The sequence below is a fragment of the Mus caroli genome, unplaced genomic scaffold (assembly GCF_978045245.1).
Source record: "Mus caroli unplaced genomic scaffold, Mus_caroli_1 scaffold_14, whole genome shotgun sequence".
In the NCBI taxonomy this organism is placed as follows: Eukaryota; Metazoa; Chordata; class Mammalia; order Rodentia; family Muridae; genus Mus; species Mus caroli.
In genome coordinates, this window is record NW_028227269.1 from 107,656,160 (window position 1) to 107,680,263 (window position 24,104).

The 24,104-nt window shown below is 37.7% G+C and overlaps 2 protein-coding genes and 1 non-coding gene across 44 annotated transcripts in view; all 3 read left to right on the forward strand.

Annotated features, from left to right (window-relative positions):
• Positions 1-5,924, forward strand: part of LOC110306980 (uncharacterized) — a 66,558-nt gene extending 60,634 nt beyond the window's left edge. For 22 of the 30 annotated variants that reach the window (XR_015045264.1, XR_015045268.1, XR_003838371.2 and 19 more), the window contains 4 exons: positions 949-1,034; positions 2,399-2,467; positions 4,070-4,159; positions 5,079-5,924. The gene's annotated coding sequence lies outside the window, so the exon portion shown is untranslated. Of the gene's footprint in view, positions 1-796; positions 897-948; positions 1,035-2,398; positions 2,468-4,069; positions 4,160-5,078 lie in introns of those variants that run through there. The other 8 variants (XM_085830651.1, XM_085830653.1, XM_085830655.1 and 5 more) reach the window with 4 other exon arrangements.
• Positions 1,540-1,612, forward strand: LOC115032822 (small nucleolar RNA SNORD113/SNORD114 family). The gene has a single exon (XR_003838485.1). It is a non-coding gene; the product is annotated as a small nucleolar RNA SNORD113/SNORD114 family (small nucleolar RNA).
• A 44-nt stretch (positions 5,925-5,968) lies between the features above and the next one.
• The window catches only part of LOC115032805 (uncharacterized), a 31,369-nt gene continuing 13,233 nt past the window's right edge, over positions 5,969-24,104 (forward strand). For 7 of the 13 annotated variants that reach the window (XR_015045272.1, XR_015045277.1, XR_015045278.1 and 4 more), the window contains exons 1-3: positions 8,926-10,483; positions 10,914-21,404; positions 23,899-24,018. The gene's annotated coding sequence lies outside the window, so the exon portion shown is untranslated. The other 6 variants (XR_015045274.1, XR_015045279.1, XR_015045273.1 and 3 more) reach the window with 6 other exon arrangements.

Below are 24,104 nucleotides of genomic sequence, written 5' to 3' on the forward strand. Positions count from 1 at the left end.
CATTGGGTGACACATCAACTAAAATGAATGGCAATAATTTTGCCATGGTTAGAGCCTGGTTCCGTGTTTTCTCAAAAATGATACATAATAGTGTATTGTATACTTATATGAGTGATAAAGAAAAAAAAGCAAACAGGGAGAAAGCACTGGATAAGGAAACAGAACATCCATACTTTTATAGCCTCTTCTGATATGTTCTCTCAGAATGTATTCTCAGCCTAATTCATGTGTCGCTGGTCGGGAGTTTTCCGGCCTGCATTCCAAATCTTCCGAATATAGCCGATATCCAATTCTCATTTGAGTTATATCTAAAGACAGTTTAATTTATTGATAAAACCCTGGTTGATAATCTGGAAGATCAACCTTGTTCAAATAGTAACCATGGCATCTGTGTGAAATAAAAATTTTAACAATATTTTACCAAATTAAGAATGTGTAAAAACTGCTTATTCTATAAAGGTATGAAGTTCCCTAAGAATTTTGTTCTTGGATTTTTGTGAATCATAATTATTTCAATAGTGCTGGAAATATATTGCTTGATAAACATTTATTAATTAATAGAGGACGGTTGATTTTTGATTTATAATGGCCAGTGTTTGTAGAATTCTGAGTCCGCAGCATAACATGTAGCTTATACACATGATCATGGCAGCAGACTTGTATGATCTTACCTCTCTACTAATTAAGGACTAATTCCGCAGCAAGAGTCATCCTAATATATACCAAACCAAAGTCACATTTATTTGATAGCATTATTCAGAACACCATATAAACAATAATGTTCTTTGTGTAACAGAACCATGGCCAAATATTTTGCCCAGAACTTGTACAAGTACAAAGCAGACTTAGCTGAGAGCTAAGGAAAAAGACGCTAAATACACAGACAGAACTCATGGGTGAGTAAACACAATTTCAGTCTTTATAATCTCATCTGCTTTGTACTCTCAGGATGGATGCCCTCAATGGGATTGGCACATTCTCCATTGCTCCTGCGCTCTGTTATCAGCACTTCGGGTTTATAATGTACACACAGCGTGAGTATAGTCAACCTTGTGTTGATTTGGGGTGCTCAGAAATGCTCTCACTGTGTTGATAAAGCCGGCTTATCATTTGAGATGAGCAGCCATTGCCAATGACCAATATGCCATGTGACTTAAGATAGTGTTTAATAGTTTTTTAGTTATTTTCTAGTGAAAAGTATTTTGATAAAGCTTTTCATTTTATAAATATACTGAGTTAATCCCCCATCCAAAAAAAAAATAAAGAAAGAAGAGTAACAAAATCTATACTCAGCATGGCAATATACGTATATTTAAGGACCTCATTGGTCCAGGGAGAAGTATGCTGTGGCCATTAATATTATTAATATTAATATTATTGCAATTAAGTTTAATTTAAGCAGACATAGTAACCTCAGGCAAAGGAGCTAAAATATTTATGTAAATTATATTAAAGATGTGATTCCTAATTATTTCCATAGCAGTAGTGATCAATGCTTAACAACGATGCAGACATTAGTAGAGGAGAGGAGGCTGATGTTGGATCTATGATGACCTCTGGTGCTGTATGAGTCGGGAAATCATGATCACAGGTCTGGGAGTCTGAGGTCCACATTTTACAATATCTAGAATATGCCAATCATCTTAGTTCCAAATGCTAAAACTAATTTATTTCTAAAATTAGATAAAATATCAATAAAAATAAATTTGAAAGTCATTTTCTAATCAAGACATAAATTACATAACAAGAATACTAAAACTACCTACCAAACAATAGCTCTTTCACACTCATCTAGCGTTTCCCCTTCTTTCTCTGTCTCTTTAGAAAACAAAGACACAAACAACAGCAAAACAGACAAACCAAAATAGAGCCAAATCAGCCAACAGAAAAAAGAAAGGAAGATTAAGCACTTGAATCTCATTCATACACAGAGACAAATGCAGACATAGACAACCCATAAAACGCAAAACTCGAAAGTTAAAATTATATTATATGTAAGATTAGATATAATTAAAATTAATATTATATAATATTATTATATTATTATATAATAATATTATATAATATTATATTATATTATATAAGTATATTATCATATTATATTATAGAAGTATAATATAATATATAATACAAAATTAAAAATAGAAGTATATATAAGTATATATGTATGTATATGTGTATGTATGTGTATGTGTATGTATATGTGTATGTATGTGTATGTGTATGTATGTATGTCATACCTGAATAAGATTAAAGAAAATGTCCCGACTCAGCATCAGACTAAACCTTCCAAATATACCACTGAGTTCTTAGTGAGTTGTCCTTTGTTGAACAATGAAATAAAAGATTGTGTGTATATTAGAGCCCCTTCACACCCTGTTTTCTTTTGTACCCTCAGAACAGATGCCTTCCTCACTGGTCACCAGGTTCACGGTCCCTCATATGTGTCCGGTGCATAGTCACCAAAGTGAGTCGAAGTTCTTGCTTTTGAATTCTTTCCTCTGTTTTTATAAAGACATTTCCTAGAACTTAAAGACCATTGGTCTGGGGAGAAGTATGCTGTGGCCCTGAAATGCTTGGTGGACTAATTAATATTATTGAAATTAAGTTTAATTTCAGCAGACATAGTAACTTTAGGCAAAGGAGCTAAAATATTTATGTAAATTATAATTAAAGATGTTTTTAATGATTAATAATAATCAGCTAATAAACAATAATAATGAAAGTTTATCGGGGAAACCAGAGGCAGAGGTTGGATCAGTGGTGACATCTTGTTGGAGGTGAACAGTGGAGCAGGAGAACAGGTCCAGAAGTCTGAGTCCCATCCCTTACAGGCATCTCGTGTGATTTCCTCTGAGGTGTGCTCCAGCGCCCATGTTACCTTTCCGATTGTGAAAGTGTGAAAGAATCTCTATGCAAATGTGTACATTAAAACCAAGCCGGTCAGCATTGGTGAGCATGAGAATCTTGCCAACTGAGACACAATAATAAGCCAGGAAACCATGTGCCTTTAGAAATAAATAAGTACAAATTACAATAACAATAACAATAAACAATAACAAGAGAAATTAATGTCTTAATGATACTACTAGCTAAGGACGATGCAGTTACCAAAAATAATGGCAAGTCCTTGCCTTGTTCAGGGCTTAAGCATTTATGATTGCTTTGTCAAGTAAATGAACCGAGGAGAATTTTGTTCCTGCCCAAGTGACTAATAAAATAGAAGGGGGAATGAGAGAATAATTGGCTATAATACGAGTCTTTTTCTTGGTACTGTCAGCATAGACACTTTCGTCATGATATTCACATTCTGATTCCCCAGAACACAGAGACTCATGTTACTATGGTCAAATCCCCTGACTTAATTTGGGAGGTTTTAAAAGCTTAAAGTATCACGCAGAATCTATTAAAACCAACTACACTGATTAGATATAAGCATGGCCTTCCACCACTAAGCTCATTAACGCTTGCACAATTGAGAACCACAAAGAAAAGCAAAGAGATCTCATCTAAGTAGGAAAAGACCCTTTGCATGACTTAAGCATCTTGTTCCTAACTCTTTTTGATTCATTGTCACCTAAATGTCATTAGGAAAATTTCAGATTTATTAATTAACAATGCAGAAATCAATGGAACTAGACCTATCTTGGGTCAAGGATGACCACTGTGTCTACAGTTCTGTATATCTGAAGTCCACCCTGACCCTTAGACATGGTTCTCCACACAGATGTGAGAACAGTAGCAGCATTATATCCTATCCCGTAATATTAATGGACTCCCAAGCATAAAATATAGATAAGAAAGAATTCTTCTATTAAAAGAACAAAATAAGATTGAAGGTAATTCCTACTATATTTTGGAAGTGTTAGTTTTTTTTTCTTAGTATTTACAATATATTCCTCTTATCCCTTGACAAGGCTTATAGTCTTAGTGATCAATATTATTATTATTATTATTATTCTGTCCTATTCTGTCTCTGAAGAGAAAGTAAACGTGAGTAAACAATTTGTAGGTAAGTTGACTGGTGTACCCCAGCTCAGTTTATTCTTGTCTGTTCTGTGCCTTCCAGAAAGGCCAACTTCAGATCAATGGGTGGATCGGATTGTACCTCGGCCTAAGCTCCAGGGTTGATTGTGCTGTTACAGTCACAGCTACAACCGTGAGTAATAATTACAGTCTCACTTTCTGAATGTGATATTCCATGCAGATATTTGATCTGTTTATAGTGTCCAGAAAAAAGCTTTTTGCCACCAACCTAGCTAGCATTACCTATAATTTGTACACACACAAAAAAATACCAGATGTCTTGGACTCAAAAGTCAAAGGGAACTTGTGTCCCCTTGATAGTTCTTCATCGCGTTGGTGACAGGATACAAGCATTGTGTTATTGATTTCAGTCTATATGGGCTTCGCTTTTATAGTTACAATTTCATATATTAAAATTAGAAAAAGAATCAATGAGCAAGTTACATTTCAACAGTTAAGCATGATTCAATTATGTAAATGTCACAGAGGAAAACAACCTATCAACCTAAACTAAAAATATTGAAACCAATTCAGGGTAACTTGGGGAAAAGGGCCATTTATCTTTCAGTGGTCGAGCCCTTGTCTTGGATCTGGGAAACCCTGGGTTCTAGCCTCAGGAACATAAAATCAAAGAAATAAAAAAGATAATATCTAGGAATGTTAGGTTTTTTTTGGCCAGTGATCAAAAAAGGTAGTACATGATGTACTAATTATTAATATGAATATATGAATGATTAATCAATCATAATCATAATCAGCACACATACAGTATATATTTTGGTTTGGGAACCTAGTATACCTCTGAGCAATAGAGAAAATTGAGGCAAGTCCACTGAGAGCACTGTATCAGATTTTCAAACCTCCTTTTCCCTTTGTTCCCATACTTACCGATGTGCCGAAGATGGTGGTGTCTGCCTCTGTGTTTGTCTCATTGAGACCAGTTAGATTAGTAATGTCTCATTTGCCTGAATAGGCAATTTCTAAAACTATTCCCTCTTACCTTGGAACACTCAGTCCTAACTGAGATGTCTCCATCAAATCCCTTCCTTCAGGGCTCAGGGAACCCAGTAGAAGAGGAGGTGGAGTGTGAGAGTCAATTGGAATGGAAGACATTGAGGAAACAAGGCCTTCAAGACACAAGAGGACCAATGAGCTCACAGAGACTGAGGCAGCACCCTCAAGACCTGCACAGGTCTAAGCTTGGTGGGGTTTCAGCACTGAGAGGGCAACTGGACATAATTCTATATCGATAACCCAGGAGCTTTCTCCAGTTGATAAACTCTTTCAAAGGAAAAACTTGTTTTCTACCATGGAGTGACACTGGATATAGAAACTGCCCATAACAGCAGACTCCATGGCTCAGACTTCCAACACAATATGAACTCAGTTGCATTTTTGCAAGGTTTTTTGACTCATAGTGCTTTGTCTGGGCTTTTTCACCCTACAGAGAATTTCTGTATATATTATCGTTTCTGATTGTAGTGTTTTGAATTTTCACCGGGTCTAAGTATCTGTGTCTCAGTGTCGAGATGTGTTTCTCATGATTTTTCTTTGCTTCTTTTTTTCCCATTCTTCTTTGTGTGTGCTCCCTGGTTTGTGTTTTAGTCTCTGGGAACTCTGAGGGTCTGGTGGTTCTTCCTATGGGGTTGAAAAAAACCCCTTCAGCTCCTTCAGCCTTTCACCGAGTCCTCCATTATTGTGGTCCCCATGCTCAGTCCACTGGTTGGATGCGAGCCTCCCCCTTTGTATTTGTCAGGCTCTGGCAGAGCCTTTAAGGAGATTGCTGTATTAGGCTCTTGTCAGCTTTGTTTTTTTTTTTTTTTATTCTGTCTTTTCTATACTCTTTATTTTAGATGACTGTGTTTATTCTAATGTATGAATGAATAAATGGGTGTGTGTTTGGGTGGGTGGGGAATTGGGGAGGGAGGGAGGGGGTGGGGGAGAGGAAACTGTAACACAAATACATTGTATAAAAGTACATTTTAATAAATGTATTTCTTCTCTGACTAAAAAAAAGTGTGAAGTACAATTATTGAAAGTGAGTAGAAGGATCAATGGGAAATATAAATGAACCCATGGGTGAGTGGGTTGTGGTATCACCCTGAGATCTAAGATATCGAGAACAGAGAAGTCTGTGTGGGGTGGGGATGGATTTGACTGACCATATTGTATGCATGTGTGAATATTTCATAACCCTTTCAAAGAGAAGTAGCACTAATGATTTTACTATCCAAATCAAACAAGGACATAGTTTAGCTAAGAAAAGTTCATGGTGCATATGATTGTTTCCTACTGCATGGGGATGAAGCTTCGTCAGTGATACAGCACATGGCTCTGTATCCAAAGCACCGGATCCCATCCATCCCCAATACTGAAAAAGAAATTTGTCATTGGTCAAAGTATAGCTTCTTTTTAATGACCATATCAATATCAATAAAACATATTAAATAAAATTGAACAAAAAGTAGCCATGGTGTATATAGAATTGATATACAATTTCACATTGGTCAGTCCACATTTCACACCTTATGAGTTATGAGATACCTCTTTTTGCAACATATGAGGCCTAGATAGGAAAAACTAGCCTAGGTTCATTCCTGTTTAAAGTGTAGTTGTCTGTAGACTTTGGATTATTCACAGGGAGCTAGTGAGTTAATTGATAAACAAGGCTGGATAACCAGAAGTGAATTTACCAGAACTCCGGATCAATAGAGCTGCTGGTGTGAGTCACAGGTGGTCTGGAACACTGAAGCCCTCAGATAAAAACAATTATTCCTTTCGCCCACTCCAGAATGGATGTGATAGATAGATTTGGCATTTTGTAAGGATCTCGCCTCAGTTTGCTTTTCACAGGTTTTGATTATTTTTGCAGTCAGGAAATCAATAAGAGAATGTACGTTGTCGGACACATTAAAGAGGTACGTTTTTTTATTGTGAGTCATTTTAAGATATAAAGAACCCATGTACAATTATAAGTCAGTAAAGATAAGGGAACATAATATCATCTAATGATAATAAAATGAGAAAGAACACTAATTCCTAACATTACTAATGCTAATAAATAGTGATAATTAGTTAAGGGATAAATGTTCAGAAATGTTTCTTGTGGTTACCAGTCATGACTGGTACTCTTTCATTTTGTTAGTGGAAGTTCAAGGCTGTCTTGTTATTCTTAATAGACTTTGAAATATATATTAAGCTTAATCAGATACATCCAAGTGACCCAAGGATACCAGGGGCAATGATAGAAATGTCTCAAGTGTTTAAGTGTTTGCTCCAGTGTGTGGTAAGGTTGAGGCCATTACACTGGGCTCTATGAGTTCCTCCCAATGTACACAGTAAGAAAGGACCGTGTCTGTGCCCATTCTTAATGTAGCAGTAAGGACAGGTCACATGAATGTGCACACAAACTAGACAAATTACAAAAGTTCTTATGGACAAATACATCATGTATATTGTTGTATTGTTATTAGAGATTTATCAACCAATTACTTTACAAGCTAGATGAGAATAACTAGAAACATACCCAACCCATTGCTGCTGATGTTGGCATATTAACTGCACAATGTTTACACTGTATGAAGCTGTCAGGTCTGGTAAAGACATGATACAATGCAACTTTTCTCCTTGAAGGCTCTTACCTATGGATGCTACGGAAGCCATAGGACATTTTCCTTAAATGGTTTTTATGCAGCTATATTCCTGTAATGTAAGTAGATAAATGTGACTGCTACAGTAGACATAAAAATACAAATAAATGTGTCAAGCCTTTAACATATGGGGCAATATTTAGAAAATATGTACAAAAAGACATTACTTCAAATAACTTCATGAATGAACAACGACTGTGCCTTAATCTTCTTTTAACTATGTTTTGCTATTTACATCCTAGGCTGAACATTTGACCTGGAGCTTTCTGTGTCCTGCAGGTTTCTGGCCCCCACCATTGCTCCTAAAGGTATGACCATGTTGTCCCATGTAAAAGAGTTCTTGGTTTAAAAGTTTACTTGTTCTTGCATTTAAAATGAGCCAGCCAGGGTCCCAGGGATAAATAGGGTTTGTAGGAAATTACTGTATTCTCTTGTGGTGGTCACAATGAAGATAATTGATGGGAGGGGGTCTTTCCATTAGAGACTAATTCTAAAGACAAATGGCAGGGGTGTAAAGCTCTTGAGATTAATTCATTCACGATTAGTAAAGCAATGATCAAATCAATGAAAACGTTAGATGAGAATGAAGATAGGCCAGCAATCATGTCTCAGTGGCACATGGCACCTTCTTTATCTATACTGTAGTTCTGGAAGACTGAGGCTTAGACAGAACTCCCTCAATTCTTGTCCTGTTATTGATTCTGTGGGGGCAAGGATAGGATTATACAATGGTCTTGTTTTTATTACGTTTACTTATTTGTCTTGGAAGGGCTGTGGCAGTTTGCGTCCCAGCATATGCTTGGGGGTTCAGAGGACAGCCCCTTGGGGCCTATCCTCTCTCCTTCTAGCATCTGGGTGCCAGAGATTGGACTAAGGTCATCCAGGACCCTGTTATATAGACCGATAAACAGGAAGTAAAGAAACTAAAGTATTGCCCTACCATGAATCTATGAAACGTTAATGTAAACTATGAAAACCGATGTGTGTTAAGAACAATAACGCTCCATGCTGGGAGCTTTGTCAGAACCACAAATGCAGACACACAGAGGGATGATCAATACATTTTTAATTGATATCTGAATGAATTTCTGATTGAAGTGTTGGAAAGAAGGCTGTTTTGGGGAGGGTCTTTCTCACTTTCTCTGTCTTTTCTTTGAGGATGGATGCTTTCTGGCTTTACAGCTTCGGGAGCACCCTGCCATGCTGTTTGCTTCATTGGTTGGGGCCACAGAGGCCAAGGTGAGTAAAAATTACTGTTCATGTCCTTGTAAAACTTTCTAAAATCATTTATTAAATTATCATAAGTGTAACATAGCCTCCACAAGGCCAATTGGGAAAAATGATGAATATGGAATTACCCTGAAATGTTACATTTATAAATTCATTGATGGTAATCAGATAACATCATATGAGTATCATAGCTGATCCTAAAGGCATGAAGAATATTCATCACTCTTAGGTTTCATGAATCATTGTTTTTAAAATTAGATCCATTGAATGAATTACTTGTTTAATAAACACATGTAAATGAGTGTAAATCAGGGGTCCCAATCAGGACCAATGTGGGCAGTACAGGGCTAAGGAGATATGAAGCATGTTATATGTCTGACACGCGGACGCCCATTTATATACATTAAAGTGTGAATTTTACTCCAAAACATACATAATCCAAGTGTCTTCTTTCTTTAAGAAAGGCACAAAACCAGTTGAGCTGGTTTTCCTTACAGACAATTCAGTTGTTCTCTACCTCACATGTTATGTGCATGACAGGGAAGTGAGAGGCAGCTTGTTAGCTTAGTGAAGTCTTCCTATCATTTTGTATTAATTGTTTAGTCTAGGTAGCATGATGCCTAGTCAAAGATGAATCTAAGACAACAAGTAAAGACATTGAGGTTCCTTGCCTCTAAGTTTCTAACCACTGTGGTGGTTGTATTGTTATTAATGAATTAGTAAACCGAATAGTGATCACGTGAAGGGGGAGGCATGACACAGACCCCTTCGACTCAGTAAAGATGAGTAGTTCATGTGTGGGGCTGTAACATGTGTACATGATCATGTAGACAGCCTTCAGGAAAATATAAGGACTTTATTCTCACTTTTTTGTTCATGAATAAAAAATTCTTTTTAAAAGAATAATATTTAAAATTTATCCTTTGAAAACATTGTACATGTATATAATATATCTAGTTCATATCTACCTCCAACACCCTCTCTCTAGTTTTCCCTCTGCTCTTTCAACACAACTTATTCCCAACTTCATGTCTTTTCTTTTAAAAAGGTGCCCTTTTAAAAAGTATAACTCATTTAATCTAATTAGTGTTGTGTGTCTGTGCATGGGCTTGGGGGCATTCACTGAGGCATGGACTGCCTACCAGTGATTATATATTCCTCTCACACACACACCCCCCACCAGACTTCTTTAGCAGAAAATAGCTGCTGTTGAATAAATAAACCCATGAATAAAAAAGAAGATGCAAAGCATGGTACTATGTGTTGTATCAATGCATAGTAAGAAAAATAATACTGATTTGAATGGATGGCCAATAGTTCTTTTGTTGTTCTTTAGCTGAGGACAATAATGAAAGTTACCAGTCTCAGTTAATGATTTGTCAGGCTTATTTATCATGTTGGTAGGAAGATGAATATATTGCATGTTAATGGATACCTACATGTTTATGTTAGCAAATTCCTGAAAACAAAAAACACAAAACCTGTTCTTTTCTTTTTCTTCTCTACTTCGCCCTCATCACAATGGATGTACCTATTGCTGTGCCATCGGGTGAGACTAGAGCATATGGCAGACTCCTGTGAGTAACTAAGATCTTGTTTTGGTTTGGGGTACTCATTCTCACACCTTCCTGGTACTTTTCATATGTATTAAATAGGAAGAGTTCTATTGCCAGAGAGCAGTAGAAGAATTTGAGATGTTGTGATGCCTGATAAAGGGCAGAGCTGGGTTCACTCACTGAGTATAGAATACAAGGGATTTGCATGTCTTGGACTTGGGATTTCTGAATCTTGTATTTATTTCAGTAGAATTGATGAACAAATTTGTTCATTGACAGTGCAATAGTAAATGGGGAAAGGGACTCTTTACTATGGATCAATAATGACTGTTGGTTGAGTACGAATTGTAACAATGAGTTCCATGTAGAAGAGAATCATGGCAATTTTCTGTCTTTTAGGTAGACAAGTTATCCCCAGGTTGACTTCATCTTTCTGCTTTGTACTTCTCAGGGTGACCCTCATACTGCTGTGAAAAGCTACAAGCTCCTATGTGTTTGAGAGTGGGACTGTTGCAAGGAACAGAGGCAATGCTGTGCTGTGTGGTTCTGTTGAAGACATCCAATGACTGCTGTAGGTAAGTACCAACTGCAATCAAAGAATACCAACAGTGGCCAATGATTATATAGATATGAGGCATTGTATTGATGAATTGATTGGGTTGATTAATTGGTTTCATAACAAAAATGACTGAGAACAATGGTGCATTCAATGACATATGCGAGCCTGTAGGTAAATTTTACAGATAGCTATAGATCTATCCCTCCCTTGAGGCTTATGGCTCATTGGCGATTGCTCGTAGGTTAATGCTATTAAAGAAGTGAAAAATGAATTAGTAAGCAACTGTAGACATCCCAATGTCTTGATCCAGTGATTACAATTGGTGGTCTATCAGAGGTCAAACAGGATGTCTGACTAGGTATGTTTAGATCTGTGGGGTTTTTAGAAACAAGAAGTGCTGTATATGTGCTGGGATCATTTGCAAATGATCTAGTATATAAAAATCTTATTCTTTTAGTTTTGGTGGAGTTCTTTGTTTTTCTCATTTATTGATATATGTTAATAGAATATACAATCTAAACATAAGTGGCCCAATGTCATGAATGAAATCAAATCTTTCCACCATGAACCCCATAAACCCCCAAAACAAACCTTTTCTATTTCCTTTATCTGAAATGAACCTATTGACAGATACCAGGGAGCGTTCAGTAGATTTGTTTGGGGCCTCGGTAGCTTGTTCCTGAGTGCTAATGTGTCATAAGCAAATCAATAAACACAAGCGCTGTGAATGAGGATGGATGAGCCAACTAAAGTGCGGCCTCGTTAAGAGCTTGTTTACTGGAGCTGGGTTTGTTATTTTGTATCTCTACCACCGCTGTCTGTGGATAAAAATAGAAGCCTGTGACCCACGTCACAGCCAGCGTATACCCAGATGCTTGAGGGCTCTGTGTCTCTGTCCAAGGGACTTGGGACTTCATATGCTTTTGACCTTTAGCGAGATAGAAAAAGGTACATAAATATCCACATTTGAAAAAAAAATAAAGGAAATTGTCCTAGCTATGTACCAAGTGTGAGTACATTTAATACCATGTATTACAAACTAATAATTGTGCAAGAAGAGTCGGAGTTCAAAAGAAATCAAGGTTCCTCGGTTGTTTATATAGCTGTACATTGTTTTAAATTGCTCCATTTGTTCCATGTTTCTGCGTTAGCAGATCTGTGGCCCAGATATTCCAAGTTTATAATAGATACAACCTAAGCACATTATGATGCATGGAGACAAGCAAATTAAGCAGTGATAGCCAATGGGATGCTTCTGTTCTGCTTCTTACATCTATTCAATCGGCCCTGGAGGTGATGTGATAGAAATTGTCCCAGTCAGTTCCAAGGATGACACAAACCATTGCATGACGTGTTGAGTGTTTGGTGAAGGTGTCCACTAAGTTGTTAGTCATGGTCACTGATGGAATCAGTAATATGTCATGGCTAAATGTCCTTATCCTGGGTCAGTTATGAATTTCAAGCTGTTGGTTGTATTATACAAAAAGAAGACATTAAATAATTATTTGTAGGAGAAAAGTTTTATTTTTATAACATCTTGAAACCTTTTTCTTTCTATACTGTGGACGATGATTCTATCTTGGATGAGACTGGGGAGCAGCCAACACTCTTTTTCCATGTAAGTTTTCACATACACTCACCAACTGTCTGCATATAGAGCCACTGTCCAGAAACCAAGTCTGTCTAAACACCAGATGGCATTTGTGACCCATTAGCATTTCTCATCCCACCAATGCTTGCCTTTCCCACTCACTTCCCCCTTTATTTGCATGTCTTGAGTGCATGAATGTTTGTGCTTGTGTGTCAAAATTTGACATGTCCTCTAAATATTCTATAATAGATAAATGTGTTTAATACATCAGATACTAGAGAAGATAAATACTTCTGTTGTGGAGCAAGAGTTCAGAGAGGAACAAACTGGTCAGTGTCAGAGAACTGATGCTGCGTCCTGCTATCAATAGGGAGAACACACAGAGTACATAGGGAAGGGCAAGGGACTCAACTGTGTTTATGGCCAAGGTTTCTATGACCTTCTAGCAAGCACGGATTTGCATGTTTGTCTCTGTGGGGATGAATACACAGATTTTGATAATATCTGAGGCTCATCCTTTCAGTCTCTATTGCATCATCAGTTTGATTTTGTTATTAATAATTAGCATATGAACGATGAACGAAATGAGACACTGTATAAAATGAAGGTCACCAGGTTTGGGAAAGCGTGGCAGTCCACAGTGAGGGGAGGGTTAGTATTAATGTGTTTTAGGCGCCGGACACCCACTAGGCATGCAGTGAAGTGGGAGAGGCTGCCTTTTGGGGTATGGGTAAGTGGTTTTAGAAATGACATGGAATAGTCAGGATTTTTACTTTGCGTCCATGAAAATTTCAAGTATTTGAATTCTCAAGAAAAAACAACACAACAAACTAAAACAATCAAAAAACAAACCCAAATAACCATATCACAAAGTAATAAATACTAAAATGACTAGCAAAGTTACATTTGAAAGGCATGTGTTAATTGATTGACTCTCAATAGGGAGTGTTTTTTGTTTGTTTACTTGTTTGTTTTGATTGTTGTTGTTCCTTTCAGAGAGGTTCTCACTGTGTAGGTCTTATAGGCCTGGCACTAACTCAGTATGCAGATGAAGCTGGTCTTGACCTCATAGAGATCTACCTCCCTCTGCCTCCTAGGTGCCGTACCCTTGGTGTCTCTCCATATTTCATTCACATCATTTTACATGTGCTTCAGAATAAATGCACCAAACTTACTAAAGTAGGGCCCTGAAATCAACGTGCTGCAAAGACAGAGATGGAAATCAGTGATAAATAAGGCAATTTTTTCCCCCGTATTTAGTGGCAGGTCTTTATTATTGTTTACCAGTTGGGAAAGTAACAGATAAATGTAGAAGAGGGAGAGGAAGGAATGAAATCCTGACCCAGAATGATGACGGTGCCTGAGTATCTGTACCATGAGTAATGAATAATTCATGTCAGAAAATCTGGTTTAGTTCAGACAGAGATTGTTGTATTAGCTTTGCTGGGACTAATCCTGTGGAGACGTCAGCTATCCCAAATGTCGTGTGCTTTGGGGTTTGGTGCTTCATGAATTTTGATTGTTATTACAAGAAAAATCAGTGGCCAAATTTACACTTTGATTACATAAAAAAAAAACAGGATGAAGGAATAGTAAGAAATATTATTAATATAATTTGCAAATACTGAAGACCCTGTGTCAGTGATTCTGGGGAGTTTTCTTCTTGCCCAGAGATGCAAAGACATGTGGTCATCCTCGCCAGTGCTGTTGTTCTGAGTCAGTCATTTGGACCCTGGCGGTACTGGTCTTACTTGTTGCAGGAGTCACAATACTGAGGCTTTACACATTAATTCTTTTCTTGCTATGGCTTGGTATTAAATCCCAGATTGTTCTCTTGCTTAAGAGAAAAATAGACGAGTTATAAAACGTTAATAAATGTGTGCATTGGAGGATGGAGACAGGAGAATCCCCTAGTGCTTTGCTTCATCATCTCAGGTGCCTTGGTTTCAGAGCTTTGTGGCTTCTTCTTTGGCGCGGGCTTAGTGGACGCCATATTCTTAGCACAAGTGTAGAGGTCGGGTAGCCAACACTCTCTGTCTAGTTTGTGTGGTTTGTCTCCTGGTTTTCACTACAGGTTTGCACAGTCTCACACAGAGCTGAGAACTACAGTTTGTCATGATGTGATACCAATGTGAACTGAAGACTTCTTGTCTTGTCTCGGGTGACTTAGGTTATCAATGACCAAGTGTCTATCAGGTTGCTAATTATGGCCAACTGAATACCAATGGTACAAATAGGCACTGCATGAACATTGTCGTAAATAATAAAAATATGGAAACCATCATGAATTAATGCAATGGTAGGTCAATGTTAGGAAGAGGGTCCATTAACAGATTAGCAATAATAGCTTTAATAATAATAATACCCCCTACTTTGGGAATGGAATGGGTCATAGGCTTATAATTTTAATTAATTATTCAATATGAAAAGTAGAAATGTTATAGAAAAGAGGCCTCGATCCTTAACCATTGGTGATGAATGTTGCATACAAGGCATAGGCAATGCGCTTTGTGCCCAGTTTTCTGTAATTCATTCCATGAGATGGAAAGTATTTGTTTTTAATTTACGTGTTCATTTATTTCTGTCCTGTTAGTTTGAAAGCATTGATTCCTGCAGAGAAATAACTTTGGTACTTTAAAGTGTTCTTTGGCTAGAGAGGAGGCAGACAGTATAATTAATAGCTAATAATCAATGTCTGGGTCAAGGAAAAAAAAAAGCAACAAAGGGCCTCCAAATAATGACTTCTTTCACGGCCCACCAAAGGAAGGAGGAGAAGCAAAACTAAAATAGATTAGGCCATGTTTTAATGAGCTGCTCTGCTTTGGTGTCCTGGGCCCGGATGCCCTGAGCCAGGGGATGAATCTTTCCAGGAGCTTGAGTTCCATGGTTACGTGCATGTGTCAGAGGCACGAAATGCTTCATCATAATAACCACTGTGATGGTTTCGACTTTTGAAAAGCATTAAAGTTACTGAAACGTGCCTGCAGTAAACATTAGACTTAAGTTATATATTGCACTGAGCCCTTTGTATGAACCCCTGAGCTTGATTTATACAATACATCTGGACTCTCTGGAAGCAATTATATAGGAACATCCTAGAGGATTGTTCAAGAGTCTACTTTTCATTACATTTATATATGTTTTTTTATAAGATATGAAATAATCAAGAAAGTAATGTGCAGTATAGAAAGAAAGGCTATTCGACTTGTCCCCTTACTAAGTATACCACATTCAAGCACCGAACTGTGACTCAGTACCCAAGGATCCAACTTTACCACCTGTGCCTCCCTCTTTCCCACCTCCCCTGTCCCTGGGAAGCACCAGCCAACTCTCACCTTGCCTGGGATTAGTTTCAATGCGAATGCACTCAATGCACCTTCTATGCCCGAATTATTCCTCTTAATTCTATTCATTCCGTCTACAATGCCATTTTTTAAGTAGTTTATATCTAAATAAGATCTGAGGAAGGCTTAGTACTTTAGTAGTGTGACCATGCTCAAGTGGTTAGATTCACATTCACACACATATGGCTGACTAATTTTAGACTGCAAATGGAGCCATAAAGTTGAGAGAGACACAAGGTTCATCCCGGAGTGAGGAGGGTGTTCCTCATGAACAAAATACATTGTGGAAATATATGAAATTCCCTCAGAATATATCTAAAATTTTTAATCCATAATAATATAGAAACTGAAGAAAAAAATACTTATCAGAAAGAGAAGCAATAATTTGATTTAGAATGCAAAGTAGCCTCTGGGTCTCTTTGGAAGCCAGTGAGGTTGGACGTGTCCAGCATCGTCCTGAGCTTATGAATCATGTTTATTGATATATTTTAATTAATAGCTTAGAGAAAAAATAGAAATGCTGTAATTAAAAAGGCAAACATGAACCAGTGGTGGTGGCTGATATCAATTTGAATAAAATATGCCTGGACTCTGGAATCAAATGCAAAAGAAATACAGGCCATCCCCTCATGAGATAGTGTACTCATGAAAGAGTTGGCAACATCCAAGGATCTTGGTCCTGGCTTTTGGTCAAAGTTAGATGAATGAGCACATCAGTCATTCGATTAATGAAATATTGTCTAACTACAAAAATAAATGAACAGTAACATTATGATGTGTGAGGAAACATACATGGTCTGACCAGGTCTGACTCTGTGACTCCCCCATTTTGTGGCTAAAGATGGTATAGACATCATATGGTAAACACTAGTGTTCTCCGTATATGGAAAATTTTAAATTCTCTTTTCTGTAAGTTAATGTGGTTCTCAACCTGTGGGTTGCAACCCCTTTGAGGAGGGATCAAATGACCTTCATACAGGGGATGCATATCAGATTCTTTTTTGTTTGTTTTTTTGTTTTGCTTTTTTTCGAGACAGGGTTTCTCTGTGTAGCCCTGACTGTCTTGGCACTCACTCTGTAGACCAGGCTGGCCTTGAACTCAGAAATCCACCTGCCTCTGCCTCCCAAGTGCTGAGATTAAAGGCGTGAGCCACCACTGTACAGCATATATCAGATGTTTTTAATTACCAATCATAACAGTTATGAAATAGGAACTAAGTAATTTTATGGTTGGGTGTGTCACGAGAATGTGTGGAACTGAATTAAAGTGTCACAGCATGAGGAAAGTTGAAGACCACTGCTCTAAGCTAAAGACAAAGTTAAAGTCCAATGTTTTCTCTGAACACTTTTTAAAATCATATGTTCTTTCTCCTATTGTCCCCCATGGTCCTGTGCGAGCGAGCTGATGGAATTCTTAATGGCAGATTTCCCTCTGGTCTGTCTCTGTCGGGATCCCGGAGGATGATGTAAGTAATATTTCTAATTCCTTCTTTGGTTTCGGTGGTTTATTTAGGGAGAATGCACTGTATTTTTACATTTTGAGGATGCAGTCATGTAAGACAGACTGAAGCCATTTTTACATTTTAGATGAAACTGAATACTTAATTGTGATTACTATTATATATAAAGAGCTAAAGACATATTTTGACCCAGACATTATTTTAGATTATAACCAGCCATGGTTTTGTTGTTTTTTTGTTTTTTGGTTTTTTCAATCATGGGCTTTTAGAAACATTATTAGTTACTCAATAGATTGGTTAACACAGAGGATAGAAATAAGTGAAGGGGTATTGGGCCTCCCTGAGAGACAAATGTCAGGGCTGAATACCATGTGAGGTCCAACAGGATGGATATGCGAATGAGCAAGGATTAGAGGAGGTGAGTGTAGTTTTTTCAGCCTCTGCTCTTGTCTCTACTTTTCAGAATGGAGGTTTTAGAGAGAATGGATTCTTCTCTGGTCCTCTCCTTGTTGTTCACATCCCTCTTCTTCATTGTGAACTATAGTTATGATTTTTTTTTTTGCTGTATTTTCCCACAGGTTGATAGAAACATTATTCCATACATGAAGAAATGAACAATAGTTACAATTTTTTTTGGTGTATTTTCCCACAGGTTGATAGAAACATTTTGTCATTATTCCATACATGTAGAAATGAGCACAGTCACCAAAAAGATGTAGTGGTTCACAGGTTTAATATGTTGGGGACCTTCATGCATATCATTTTTCCATTATGTAGTTTATATATTTTTCTCTCTTAATGAAACAATTCACAAAGCCAGAATGTATTGTGAATGGAGATACATGCAGCACCTTATGCCCCCAGATTGCTGTGGCATGTGAGGCGCGTATGTTGAATATCATATGTCTAGAACTCTGTGATCTAAAACGTATGGGCAGGTCCTTATTTAAATTTGGGTCCTGTGTTCAAGTATCCATTTCAAGGATCTCATTTAATATCTTTGTATTCCTTTCTTTAAATATTATTGTAAAAGAATAAAGGCAGTTTGAATAAACGTATCTATAGAGATGACAAAGGTAAAAATTTGCTCATTATCAAAATACACAACTAGGATATAAGTATTAGGATTTCTAATGAAGTCTCTCTATACAGACCAGGCTGCCCTCAAACTCTCAGCCCTGCTGTATAGTTCAGTCAAATGCTAGACTTTTATTCATTAATCACCAAATCTGTTACAAGAGAAATTGTTTTGCACTAAAGATGTTGCAGACAAGTCATTGTCAATCATTAAACTGTATCAATTATAAATGTGAAGCTCATTAAGAAGAGGATGGATAGATAGGCTTGCAGAGACAGTGCAGAAGGTGACAGTAATGTCATAGTAATATGAGTGGATGCAGACACCCTGGCCACCTCCCTCTTTGTCCTCCTCAGAGGGAGGTGCTAAGGTGAGCTGGGAACTCCTTGTCTTGCTGTGTGTTTGCACTGTGAGTAGCAATCAACAATCTTATTTTCCTGGTTTAATTGATTAAAGGTGACCATAGTGTTAATTATGTTTTTTAAAGTTGTATACTGATGGCTTTAACAGTGGAGTGGGGCTGGGGAGCAGCAGCAATGTGAAGCGACCTGAAAGAACTATCTTTTCTTCCCCCTATTCTGCCTGATACCAACCAGAAATGATCTTGAACAAAGTGATGCCTGCAGGAGTCTAGTCACATGCTTACTGTATGTGAGTTTCCAGTCAAGATAACCATGCCTGTTCCCTCATCAATTCCTCATTATCCTGAAACTCCATTATCCTCTTCCCTAGCCCGTTAAGATATTAAGACACTATCATCTAGAGTTGCTCCACAATACATACATAAGGTCAACGAACTGTAACATAGCAACTTTTCTTCATTTTTCTCTTCTCTCTCTACCATCTGGTAACTATCACTCCACAGTCAACTCCCAGGAAATGAACCCTTTCGTGTCCCACATGAGTGAGACCATATTGTGTTTGTCTTTTTGTGCTTAGCCTATTTCCTTTGATATGATCATCTCCAGTGTCAGCAGATCACTAAAAATTATAGAATACCATTCTCCTTTCTGCCTGAAGGAACCTAGCGTGTTTCTTATATCTAACGCAGTGCTTCTCAGCCTTCCTGATGCTGCCATTCCTTTAGACAGTTCCTTGTGTTGTGAACTCCCAGACAGAAAATTATTTTCATTGCTACTTCACAACCATCATTTTGCTACTGTGATGAATCATAATGTAAATATGTCCGCTTCCTGATAGTGTAGGATAACCCCTGTGAGGGAGACATTTGACCCCAAAGGGGTTACAACAAAAAGTTTGAGAGCCACTGAACTGAATTAGACTAAAACTCAAAACCCAAAACAGTAGATAAGGTTCAATAGATATCAGCATGCATGTCGCTAAAAAGAAGCACTCAAATACCTAGAAGTCTGTGCTCGAAAGCTCAGGGTCATCAATTGCAGAAACATGTAAACCCATATCCCAGCAAGATAACTCCTCCCTCACTCCAGTTAGGAAGACTGTTATCCAGAAAGGCTAGTTTTAGCACTGATGGCTACAGGGTAGATATCAGATTTCCTTTGTACATTGTTGATGGGGATATAAATTAATCGAATATTATAGAAACAGTAAAAAAAAAAAAAGCCCCCAACACACAGAATTGTCTGATAACCCAACCACTCCTCTAGTACGTCTGCATATCAAGAAAATGGTGGTGCCCCTGTCTCATACACACACACACACACACACACACACACACACACACACACACACACACACAGACACACAGACACACAGACACACACACGGCCTTCCATATTCTCTGCAGTGATCAATACAAGGTTAGAAAGACTGATGAGTGGAAAAGAGAATGTGGTAGACACCTACCTGCCTGGGACACTGCTCATCCAAATAAAAGCCTAATGAGAGACTGAGTCCAGTTGCTGAGATTCCCGATGGATCCCTGCCACACTGAGGCCAATTAACAAAAGAAAAGGTCTCCAGAGGACTAAGATTCTACAGACAGATATCAACCTGCCAAGCATCCTGTTCTTAAGAGTTTTGTGAACTGAACTAGTTTATTGATTAGCTTTAATTTGTAACTTAGAATAAAGTAAATTCAAATTAAAAAGCAAGAGGCTAAAACATGGACTAGTGATAATGGTGGTTGAGAGTGAGTTTCATACATTGCTGGAACACATATCTGAACGCACAATAGTTCATTTTCTTCGTAAAAGACATCCTTGAGACCTGCTGTTCTCAACATGTGGGTCACGGACCTTTGACCCTTTCACAGGGTCACATATCATGTTTACACTATGATTCATAACAGTAGCAAAATTACAGTTACAAAGTTGCAACAATCGTTTCATGGTTGGGGGTCACCACAACATGAGGAAGTGTATTAAAGCGTTCCAGCATTAGGAAAGTTGAGAACCACGGTGCTAGACACATTTAGTAATATCCAAGAACCATGAGGCTGGCACCTGTGTTGATAGATGTTAATTCCGTCATCAGAATTAAGAAGTTCAACTATAATTCAACCAATAACTGATGTATCAATCACATACAACATGCCGTGTGTCAGCTGTGCTTTGATATGTTATGTAAATGATAAGGCGCAGGGAGCCGTGGTCAGAACTCACACACTCACCCTTTGCTACTGTAGACAGCAGGTGTTGGAGCCTTGCCTATCAGCTGGGTGTGACGATACGTTAAATCGGTTTCTAATTTAAATCATTTCAATATCTTTTGGTAAGACTAGAGCTTCAGCTGTTAAATTAATGAGTGAATAAGTCAATTCAGAAAGCAAAGCTAAAAGCCAAAGACCTGTGGAAAGACTCTTTTCATTTTTCATCTTCTTTATGTTCACCTGCTCACTTCTGTTCTCTTTCCAATGCTCTCGCACTCGAGCTGGGGCTGGATTCTCCATGGTCGGGGCTCCGTGGTGCTTCTCTCACAGGAACCTGGGTAAGTAGTAGGCACAGATCTTGTTTTGGTTTCCTTGGACAATTTTGCTCTGTTTTCCAAATATGCAGTGATAGACGTTCTAGTATACTCATCTTGGGACTATGATGAATATTTTAACTGAGAAACTGGTGTAATGAAACACTAAGCTCAGTTAATTAAAGGAAGGGGGTGTTGTATCTCAAATAGTATATTCTTGTTACATCTGTCTATGTATCTCTATCTATCTATCAAGACTATCTATAATTATATATACTATATGTATTACAAGATAAGTAATTTAAATATATATACATATAGACACACACACACACACAGAGGCAGACACACAGACAGACAGAGTTACACATGTGACCTTGTCTACTTTAATGTCAATTTGTCAGAAGCACATTACTAATTGTTTCATATATATGGCACTGAGGAAAGTCATTGAGAAATTGATTTTCTAGCAAGAAAAAAAACTAAAAAACAACAAAAAAAACCCGAAGACATGTGTTAGAGGTACTGTGTGTGTCACAGCTATACCCATGATGGCATCATTTGAATGCAGACTTTTTAGAAAATATTTTAGAGGACTAATATTGTAGTTCATATGGACTTGTGGTATCTTATTTAGAGTAGTGATGAGCACACGCCTAAGTCAAGAGTCCTCATTCAATTAGATGTATTCAGCAGATAAACTACTCTATGGTAATCCACGTACTTCTTACATGGTGGCCACAAATGTCAAGAAAAGCTTTCATCAAAACAAACGAGTAATCTACAGCGATGTGGTCATTACTATAGCTCATGCCTCTGCTTAACTTGCATTATACAATTTATAAAATCCCATTTAAATAGTAATTAATGCAAAACTCAAAAAGTCATATGTTCCTCTAGTATAAACCAATGAGATCGATAGAAATAAGTCAAGTGGACTCTACCTGTCCAACACCAAAGATACGTGGATAATCCTAGTTAGGAAAGGATGGGTCATGTTCCAGCCTCTGCTGCTTTGTCGCACTCCCCAGAACAGGCATTCCAGGCTCAAGCCATCTTCCATGGTCAGCAGCTGAGTAAATGTGTTGTGGTAGATCTTAGAGAGAAGAATGTGACTGATCGTGTTCATGGGATTCAGATGCTTTGTATTATTTAGCAGAGAGGAGCAAGGGGCAGAGTGATGACTGTGCAGGGAAGACCTGGATACTTAGAATCAGAGGTTGGAAAGAAGAGCAGGGTTCCCTTAAGATGGCCTGTTGTTACTTCCACAACTATCTCCCTCAACACAGAGAAATAAGCACCATAAAAATGAATGTGAAATGTGATTGCATTAGGCCAAATGTGACCAATGAAACAAATTAAATTATCACGAATTAGACCGTTGAATTGGGCATGCCTGTAAAAGCAAGATTCATTACTGAAGGAGACTTGGCATGAGCTTTTTCTTTGTTTGAGAGGAGCTTCTGGCTTATTTCAGTGTTTGGGAAAGATAATAGAGATTTCCATGGTTATCAGTGAAGAAGTGATTCCATGATCAGCCAACAGAAGCATGAATGCAGGAGAGCAGAGCCATACCAGATCAATTGGGGAGACAGTGGTTGTAAGAGAGGACACTCGTCCCTTTCTTAGAGGGCCATCTAGCAGCAGAATTGCACTCCATCATACTTATTTCATATTTTAATTCTCTGGATATCAATAAAACAATAAAGAAATATCTAAATGAGGGATGGATCCTCCCAGGGAAACAAGGTCCACTTGAGTCTTATACTTTTGTGTGAAAATCGGAAAGTGTAAATTATAGATGATGTCTATGTTCTTGGTGAGGTTGAAGTAGTTCATGTTGTAAATCATGATTGTCAAAAGCAAATCCTTATAATATTGAAGACATGGAATCTATGATTCATCAAATATATATGGAAATTGGAGGGTAATTAACATACATTTTAATATATTGGTGATCTCTGAGTTCACCATATGAATAATTAAAGACTGGATGTGGCTGACACAGAAAAGTACCAAAAAGAACGAGATGATGCAGATATATCATTTAAGTGCTGATTTGTGAAAATGAGATAAACAGATGTTGGAGGTCGAGGACATTGAGTACTTTACTGACAAGTTATAGATACAACCCAACACATACAGGCTATAGTTTGTGAATCTTTGGTTCATGGACTTGTGTTTACGTAAAGTTATCACGGGAAATTGAGCGATGTGAGTTGTTTGAATTGAAGTTAGGTGGCTAAGATGAGGTTCCAAATGTAAATAAGAATGGTAGCAAAGTCACTTGATAGTAACACTACTCAAAATAACGTTAGTGCAGAAAGCCTGGCTAGAATGGGGTCATCTTAGGTGACTTGATAATTTCCTTGTATAGGAGGGAAGGTAACCCCACTCCCTTAGAGAGAAGACCTGTAAGTCAGGTTTTCCCCTTCAAATGTACGAATCATGGAACAACCTTGAGAGCAAGTCTTAAGATTTTTATTTCTTTTTCTGCCTTCTACCATCCATGGAGAAGACCCAAGTGATCTCAAAGGTTTGCAGTGTGGACAGATCCTGGGATGCCATAGCAACAATTCAGAGCTCATGGTGACTTGATATCTTCGGCTTTGATCCTTCAGTGGGAACCTGATGATAGGTACAGAGAATCTATTCTAAACACTAAAATCTGGGTGCTTAGGCAGAGTATTTCAAAAAAGAAATAATCTAGTTAGCTCAAGGACT